This window comes from Diceros bicornis, chromosome X, assembly GCF_020826845.1.
Source record: "Diceros bicornis minor isolate mBicDic1 chromosome X, mDicBic1.mat.cur, whole genome shotgun sequence".
Taxonomy (NCBI): domain Eukaryota; kingdom Metazoa; phylum Chordata; class Mammalia; order Perissodactyla; family Rhinocerotidae; genus Diceros; species Diceros bicornis.
Window position 1 is genome coordinate 134,589,828 of NC_080781.1, and position 8,129 is coordinate 134,597,956.

Genomic DNA, 8,129 nt, shown 5'->3' on the forward strand with positions numbered 1-8,129 from the left:
TTCTAGGAATTTTTTTTGGTAGATTCCCTGTGATTTTTCTGTGTAGACAGTTATGTTGCCTGCAAATGGAATTTTATTTATTCCTTTCCAATATTTATGCCTTTTTAAAATTTTTCCTTCCTTATTGCGTTGACTAAGACTTTCAGTACGATGTTGAATTGGTGATGAGAAAGGATGTTTTGCATTGTTCCTGGCCTTAGGGGGAAAGCATTTAGTCTTTTGCCATTAAGTATGATGTTATCTGTAGGTTTTTTGGAGACATCTGTATCAAGTTGAGGAAGTTTCCTTCTATTCCTATTTGCTGAGAATTTTTATGACTAATTTATGTTGACTTTTCTCAAATGCTTTTTCTGCATCAATTGATATAATCATGTAGTTATTCTTCTTTAGGCTGTTAATACGACAGATTACATTGATTGATTTTTCTATTATTGAACCAATATTGTAATTCCATAATAAACCCTGCTTGATTGTGGTGTATTATTTCTTTGTCTGTTGCTGTATTTGATTGATAATATTTGTTGAGGGTTTCTATGTCTATATTCATGAGGGATATTTGTCTGTAGTTTGCTTTTTTGAAACTGTATTTGTCTGATTTTGGTAATAGTATTTTGTTTGCCTCATTAAATAAGTTGGGAAACATTTTCTCCTTTTCTATTTTTTAGAAGATATTGTGTAGAACTGGTATTATTTCTCCTTTAAATGTTGTATAGAATTTGCTAGTGAAATCATCTGGGCCTGAGACTTCTTTTTCAGAAGGTTTCAACTACAAATTCAGTTTCTTTAATAATTATGGGATTGTTCAGTTTATCTATTTCATCTTGGGTGAGTTTTGGTAGTTTGTGATATTTAAGGACTCATTGCCTTTTTGATCTTTACAATAAGTCTGTGAAGTAGGCAAGACAGGTAGTCTTAACTCACTATTCAGAACAGTCCTTAGAACATAGTAGAAGCTGAGTTAATATTTGTAGGATTAATTTGTTAAATGAACTCCATTTCACAAACGTGGAAACTAATGTTCTGAGTGGTGAAACAACTTGTTGAAAATTATTTAGCTCATAAGTGGCAATGCCAGGACTCAAACCCCACAACAAAAATAGATTTTGAAGAAGAGAATGTGAGAAGAGAGTTAATCAGCATCTATTTTGTGCCTGATACTGCTGGATGTTTTCATATAATTTGTCTCATTTAAATTCTGACAACAATTCTGTGATATAGGTACCACTATCTCCATTTTAAAGTCAAGGGAAGTGAGTATTACTCAGGATCTTAACAGGAATCATGGCACACTCAAATTAGGATAGTTTGAGGAGGGTTTAGTAAAGGGACTATTTAAAAGGTGGAGACAGAGTAGAGGAAAGCCACAAAGGCTAGTGAAATGCCCAGGGGCTAGTATAGTGGAGCTGTTATCCCACCACTGCCACTCAGGCCCAAAGGGATGAAGGAAAGGAGAGTTTAGAAAGAGAGCATCTAGAGGGAGAGACCTCTAAAGCAGGTAGCCTTGAGATGAGCAATGGTGTTTGGTCAAGGGACGTAGCTAACTCTCCACGGGGTGACTCCACAGGGAAGAAGCTAGGAGGAAACTACACTCTTCTCCTAATATTTAATCACTAGCCAGATTCCTTTCTGGCCAAACCCAACTATAAGCCAGAGGCCAGTGAAGCCTCTTGATACAATCTATATCAGTCAGTTTCCTAGGAAGGGAAGCAGGATAGAGAACAAATCTTGATAACAAAGATGTTAAGTAACTTGTCAAAGGTCCCATGAAAACCTGGTAAGAGGCAGATTTAGGATTCAAATTCCAGAGCTCCAGTTCTTGACACTGCACTTGTCCATCTTCCACAGGGTACTGACTTTCAGGGCCAAAATGTCAGAAAGGGCCTGTGATAAATCCCCCAATATGTATAAGTTCTCATTTTATTTATCTTTGCCCTGCAATGTGGGTATAGTTACTTTGGTATCATAAAGGCGGCATTAGGATACTGGAGAAAGGTTATAAAGAGAATTCTAGGAGGTGGAAGGAATTCCACCTGAGTAAGGAGCCAAGGAAGGTGATGGAAGTTAAGGGAGAGAATGTAAGAACTGAACCATGAACAGGCAAAAGGCAAGCAAATTAGTCAGGCTACAGATATTGAGTGAGTGCTTGTTATGTGCCAAGTACAGAAGTTGACAGAGGCTAAAGGTTCTAAAAAAAATCAAGGTTGAATAAAAAGGAAAGAAGCCCCTTGAGGAGCTTGTGTCATGCTGGGGGGCTAGAGGTGAGAGGATTTGTGCATTCTGACTCTGGAATTCAGCTGATAAGCACTAGACCCAGGCCCAGATGGCTGCCTGAAGCAGCCTCAGAGGTCCTTGCTAAGAGCCTGGCCTGCTGGTGAGCAAAATAGGTGAAAGTAGAAGGAGCTGAGAGAGGTGGCCTCCATGATTTAGCTGGCACCCACAATTTGCTTAGATGTGTATGACCTGTATCTTAAAACCCCTCACATTGGGCAGGGCAGGCCAACTTGCAACCAGCAGGCACGGAGGTAGGGCTGTGGGCTCCGATAGAGAGAAGAATGAGAGACTCTCTTTAAAACTGAGGCTTTGACAAGTGATCTCCCTAAGACTGGAATGTCAGTTGGAAAAGAAAAGAAGAGAATGACTGAAAATTTGTAAATCTGGAACCTTGACCTGTGAATGTCATGGGGCTAGAGCAAACACATGCCACACCAAGGATCAACAAAGCTGCAGAGCAGTAGCTGAGAGTGGTGCTAATGCCTTAAATTTTGATCACATCTCTTAGTTAGGCTGAGAATCTGATCAAAAGGGGGAACTGTTAAAAAGAAAACCACTGGCCAAAAATGGCGTCACTTTTGCTAAAGCCCATGATTCCAAACCTAAACTTAATACCTTATCTAATTGCAGTTTCAATCTATCCCAGAAATGTAATCTTAATCAATCAGTCTGGAATTTTCTGGTCAAGCACCAGTAAGGTAATCTGTCATGTAGGCCCTTTTCATCCCCTAGAGGAAGAAGAGGCAATCTGCATGCTAAACCCTTGCTGGCCCCTACCCCCAAGAAAGATGTCCTGGCCCAAAAATAATCCTTTCTTTTCTTTTGCTAATAGCTTCCTTGCCCCACCCTTCTTCCTGTAAAAACCTTCCATTTTGCACAACCCTTTGGAGCACCTTCTAGTTGCTAGATGGAATACTTCTCAATTCATGTATCACCTAATGTTACCCAACCCGGTTCATTTTCGCCCGTCATCCAGAAAACCTATCACTGAGACGAGGAGATTGCAGCAGACAGAGGGTTTTAATCACAAGGCAGCCAAGTAAGGAAGCAGGAGAATGAGTCTCAAATCTGCCTCCTCGAAAATGAGGACTCGGATATTTATGGGGTAGGGGTCAAGGTGATCTGAAGTGTGGAGATAGATTATTGGAGGTGAGGACAGGTGAGGTAATTGATGATCTGCTCAAGTGTAGTCAAACTTCATGCCTCTTCATAGGATGCATGTTCACAAAATGGGGGCATTAGCATGATCTGAGGGTGGAGTTTTTAGCCTCTTGACATCAAAAGGTCACTTATCAATCATTTGCACAGGCCCACTTGATGGGTTGGTGGTCTCAACTGGCCTGAACTGGACAAGGGGTCCTAATTCCTGAAAAACAGCTCAAACATCCATTACCATGGTGATCCAGGTGCCAGGGAGATGTTATCTATAGGAACCTACTGGGAGTCAGATAACATATTGCCTAAGCAGCACACTTAACAATGCATGGGTGAACAACTAAAAGCTGTAATCAGTAATTGCAAAAAAGAAAAAAAACTAATCATCACTGGCTAACTCTTTACTCTTTTCACTAATAAAGCCAATTAGATCTTTAAAAAATAAAATAAAATAGGAGCTGGCCCCATAGTGTAGTGGTTAAGTTCGGCATGCTCTGCTTCGGTGGCCTGGGTTTGCAGGTTCAGATCCTAGGCACAGACCTATACCACTCCTCAGCCATACTGAGGCAGCAACCCACATATAAAGTGGAGGAAGATTGGCACAGATGTTACCTCAGGACTAATCTTCCTCAGCTAAAAAGAGGAAGATTGGCAACAAGTGTTAGTTCATGGCTAATCTTCCCCAGTAAAAACAAATAAAAATAAAAAACAAAAATAAATAAATAAAATAAAGCTGAGGGCTTGACCTCCCTGCTTCCTTGCTGTGATCTCTACAATGACAGTTTCAGGCAGTGATACCCAGTCTGGTCTCCTCTCAGCTACTGTTGGGTCGGTATCTCCATCCATGGTTTTTGGTGGGGGCTCTGGTAGCCTAGGAGCTGGTCTGAGCAAGACCATCTTGACCACCAACTCTTACAGTATCTAGCTCAGTAGTTCTCAATTCTGGCTGAACATTAGGATCATCAGGAGGCAGAGACGTCTTAGGCGTGTGACCAGTGCAATTACACAGAGTCTCATGCTCAGGAAGGGGGCCTCATGCTGGGGGTTTAGTGCTCTGTGGTTGCCATTTGAAATTCTTTATAATTTTATCTTTGAACCTGTGTTTTCTAAGTGAAGTCCAATGGGACAGTGGAGCATGCACGGGTGGCTTGGAACCTCAATTTACATATGGTTCCATCTCCTACTAGCTTCTTGTATCTTCAAGATGGGTTCTTTTTTTTTTTTGTGAAGAAGATCAGCCCTGAGCTAACATCCATGCTAATCCTCCTCTTTTTGCTGAGGAAGACCGGCTCTGAGCTAACATCTATTGCCAATCCTCCTCCTTTTATTTTCCCCAAAGCCCCAGTAGATAGTTGTATGTCAAAGTTGCACATCCTTCCAGTTGTTGTATGTGGGACGCGGCCTCAGCATGGCCGGAGAAGCGGTGCATTGGTGCGCGCCCAGGATCCAAACCCGGGCCGCCAGTAGAGGAGCGCACGCACTTAACCGCTAAGCCACGGGGCCAGCCCCAAGATGGGTTCTTGACTGCTACTCCCTTGATTCCTGGTACCCTGGACCCCCCCTTACACTCCCCCCTCGTCCATGTCCATCCGTCCCCAGCAGGAGCCTGGATGTAGGGAGGGTCAAGGTCAGGTGCATGCACCCTGCAGCCTCTAAGGATGGGGCATGGCAGTGACCATCCTTGCACCGGGCTTACAGCACCAGGCACGTTCAGTGGATAACTCAATGGGGGCGAGCCTCTTGCCTATCCCTGATCCAGGTACCTAGTGCATCCTTGTGGAGAGGTTGTAATACCCTTGGGAGGTACCTATATGCTGTCAGTTGGGGTGGCTGGCTCATGGGAAGAGAGATTCCTGGCTCAATTTCCCTGCCTTCTGACAAGGCATCGTATGTCAGTGCAACAGCTGGTGGAAGGGGGGACCCAACAGTTGTCAGGCCCAAGTACATACACGACACAAGTCATGAGGAGGGGTTCCCAGGTGCCTGTAAGAGTCTACATTTGCCCCATGAGTATCCCTGTGCCCTAGAGAGTGTCCTTTGGGCCTATTCCATATCTGGATGACCCTCTCTTCCTCCTGCCAACTTTCCTGAGTCTGACTTGTGTTTATCTCTTCTGGATAGGTCAAGGTACCTTCCAGGGATGAGGCATGAAATAAAAATTCTGTAATTTTGGTGATTCTTCATATGAGTTAAATGCTCTGATATTTTTATTTATATATTTATTTATTGTGAGGAAAATCAGCCCTGAGCTAACATCCATGCTAATCCTCCTCTTTTTGCTGAGGAAGAGAGGCTCTGAGCCAACATCTATTGCCAAGCCTCCTCCTTTTTTTTTCCCCAAAGCCCCAGTAGATAGTTGTATGTCATAGTTGCACACCCTTCTAGTTGCTTCATGTGGGACGCGGCCTCAGAATGGCTGGAGAAGAAGTGCTTCGGTGTGCGCTCGGGATCTGAACGTGGGCCATGAGGGGAGCGCGCGCACTTAACCGCTAAGCCACGGGGCCGGCCCATATTTTTATTTAAAACTTTAACTAAGTTTTATTGCACAATATTGCACAATATAAAGATGAACAGCAAAATGCCTGTTAATAATTTAAAGTTTTACTTTTTCTTGACTTAGAATGACATTGAATAGCAAATAGAAAACACCATGACAAGTTGAATGAGAGACTGCAGAAGAAAAGAAAAATATATTTTAGAATCTTTAATGACATTTTCCCCTGCTTCTTGAACAAGAGGCCCAACATTTTCATCTTGCACTGGGCCCCCACAAATTATGTATCCAGTCTCGCCTGCATGTATATTTAAAACATATGGATGCATCCAGCTTAATTGGTATTAGATAGGGCTCTAGGCATCTATATTTTTAAAGGCACTTTAGAGAGTCTGTCACAGAAAGAAATTACAAATAAGCAAGGAGGGAAAGCTAGTATAAACCCTGCGGTACTAGATTAGAGTCAGAGATATCCATATGAAAAAATATTATATATATAAACATATCTATATCTGTATACCTATATAAATATATATACATATAAATAGATACGTAAATAAATATTGATATGTATGTATATACAGATTGTATTACATTCATGTATTTCCTAGTTCTGTCCACTGACAGGGCCTAGAAGCAGCAATATTCAAGTAGAATTGAGCTCATCTAGAACCACATCTGTTTTATAAACACCATTCTCAAATAAAAAGAACTAGGCCTAGTAATAATTTTGGAGGGCAAGATATTTGCATAGTTTCAAAGTATTACCCCCCAAATATTTATTAATTCCTATGGTGATTTTAACATGTGTCCACAAATTCTTTGATACTCCTCCCTCTAGCAGGTGGAGATTAATTCCCCTCCATTGAGTGTGGGCTGGACTTAGTAATTTAGTTCTAACAAAGTATGGAAAGGGAAATATAGTAATTTTACCATTTACTATTTATATTTTCTAGTTAAAATATAAGTAAGTTGAAAATAAAAGTAGGAAAAAATATACCATGCAAATATTATTCAAAAAGAAAGTGCGAGTGGCTATATTAATATCAGATAAAGTAGACTTTAGAACAAAGAAAATTACTCCTCCACTTTTTCTTGCCTTCTCTGGTTTTAACTGAGATTTTATGTGATTCCATTTTATCTCCTCTCTTAGAATATAAATTATACTTATTTTAAAATTTTTAGCGGTTGCCTTAGAGTTTGCAATAAACATTTTTAACTAAGAGTCCATCTTCAAATAACATTATACCACTTTACGTGTAGTGCAGGTACCTTATAACAGAGTATTATTGAATCTTCCTTCCCATCCCTTGTGATGCTGTAATTTTTTTCACTTATCTATATGCTATAATCGACCAATATATTGTTCCTATTATTACTTTAAACAGTTATCTTTTAAATCCATTAAGAATTAGAAAAGTAAAAGATTTTAATTTACCTTCATTTATCCCTTCTCTGACTTCTTTCTCTGTGTAGATCCAAGTTTCTGACCTTTATCATTTTCCTTCCTAGGGAAAACTTCTTTTAACATTTTGTGCAGGGCAACTCCATTTTCATTTCCCTCGGTTTTTTGTGAGAAAGACTGTTTCTCTTTCACTTCTGAAAGATAATTTTGCTGGATATAGAATCTAGGTTGGTGTTTTTTTTAGTATCAACACTTAAAATATTTCACTCCACTCTCTTCATGTTTGCATTGTTTCTGGCAAGAAGTCTGACATAATTCTTATGTCTGTTTCTTTACAAGGTGTTCACCCCAGCCACTCTGTATTCTTTAAGGATATTTTCTTTGTCTTTGGTTTTTGGCAGTTGGCTAGAGGGGGCTAGAGTGGGATGAATGCCCTTCCCCAGTTGGGATAAGGTTCTGGCATTCTTTTCCCCTGTAGAGTTATGGAGAAGGCTTTAGGAATATTTCACAATAATTCCTCTTCCCCTCCCCCTGCCAGATCCATAAGAGGATCTTATTCAGATCTTTACTGTGAGAACTTGGTGGATTGCCTGAAATTTTGGGGGTGCTCCTGTGTCTGCATTCCTCAGAAGTTTCTCACTGTGACAGTAGTCTACACTCAGCCTCCAGCAATTTGTCAAAATTACAATTTTTGGTGTTCCTAACAGTTTATGATTCCAGAGGCTTCTTCTCCAGGTGAGTAAATTGCAGCTGTATCTCTCTGGATGTTCTCGACTCTCCAGATTTTTGGGTGGTTGTTTGCCC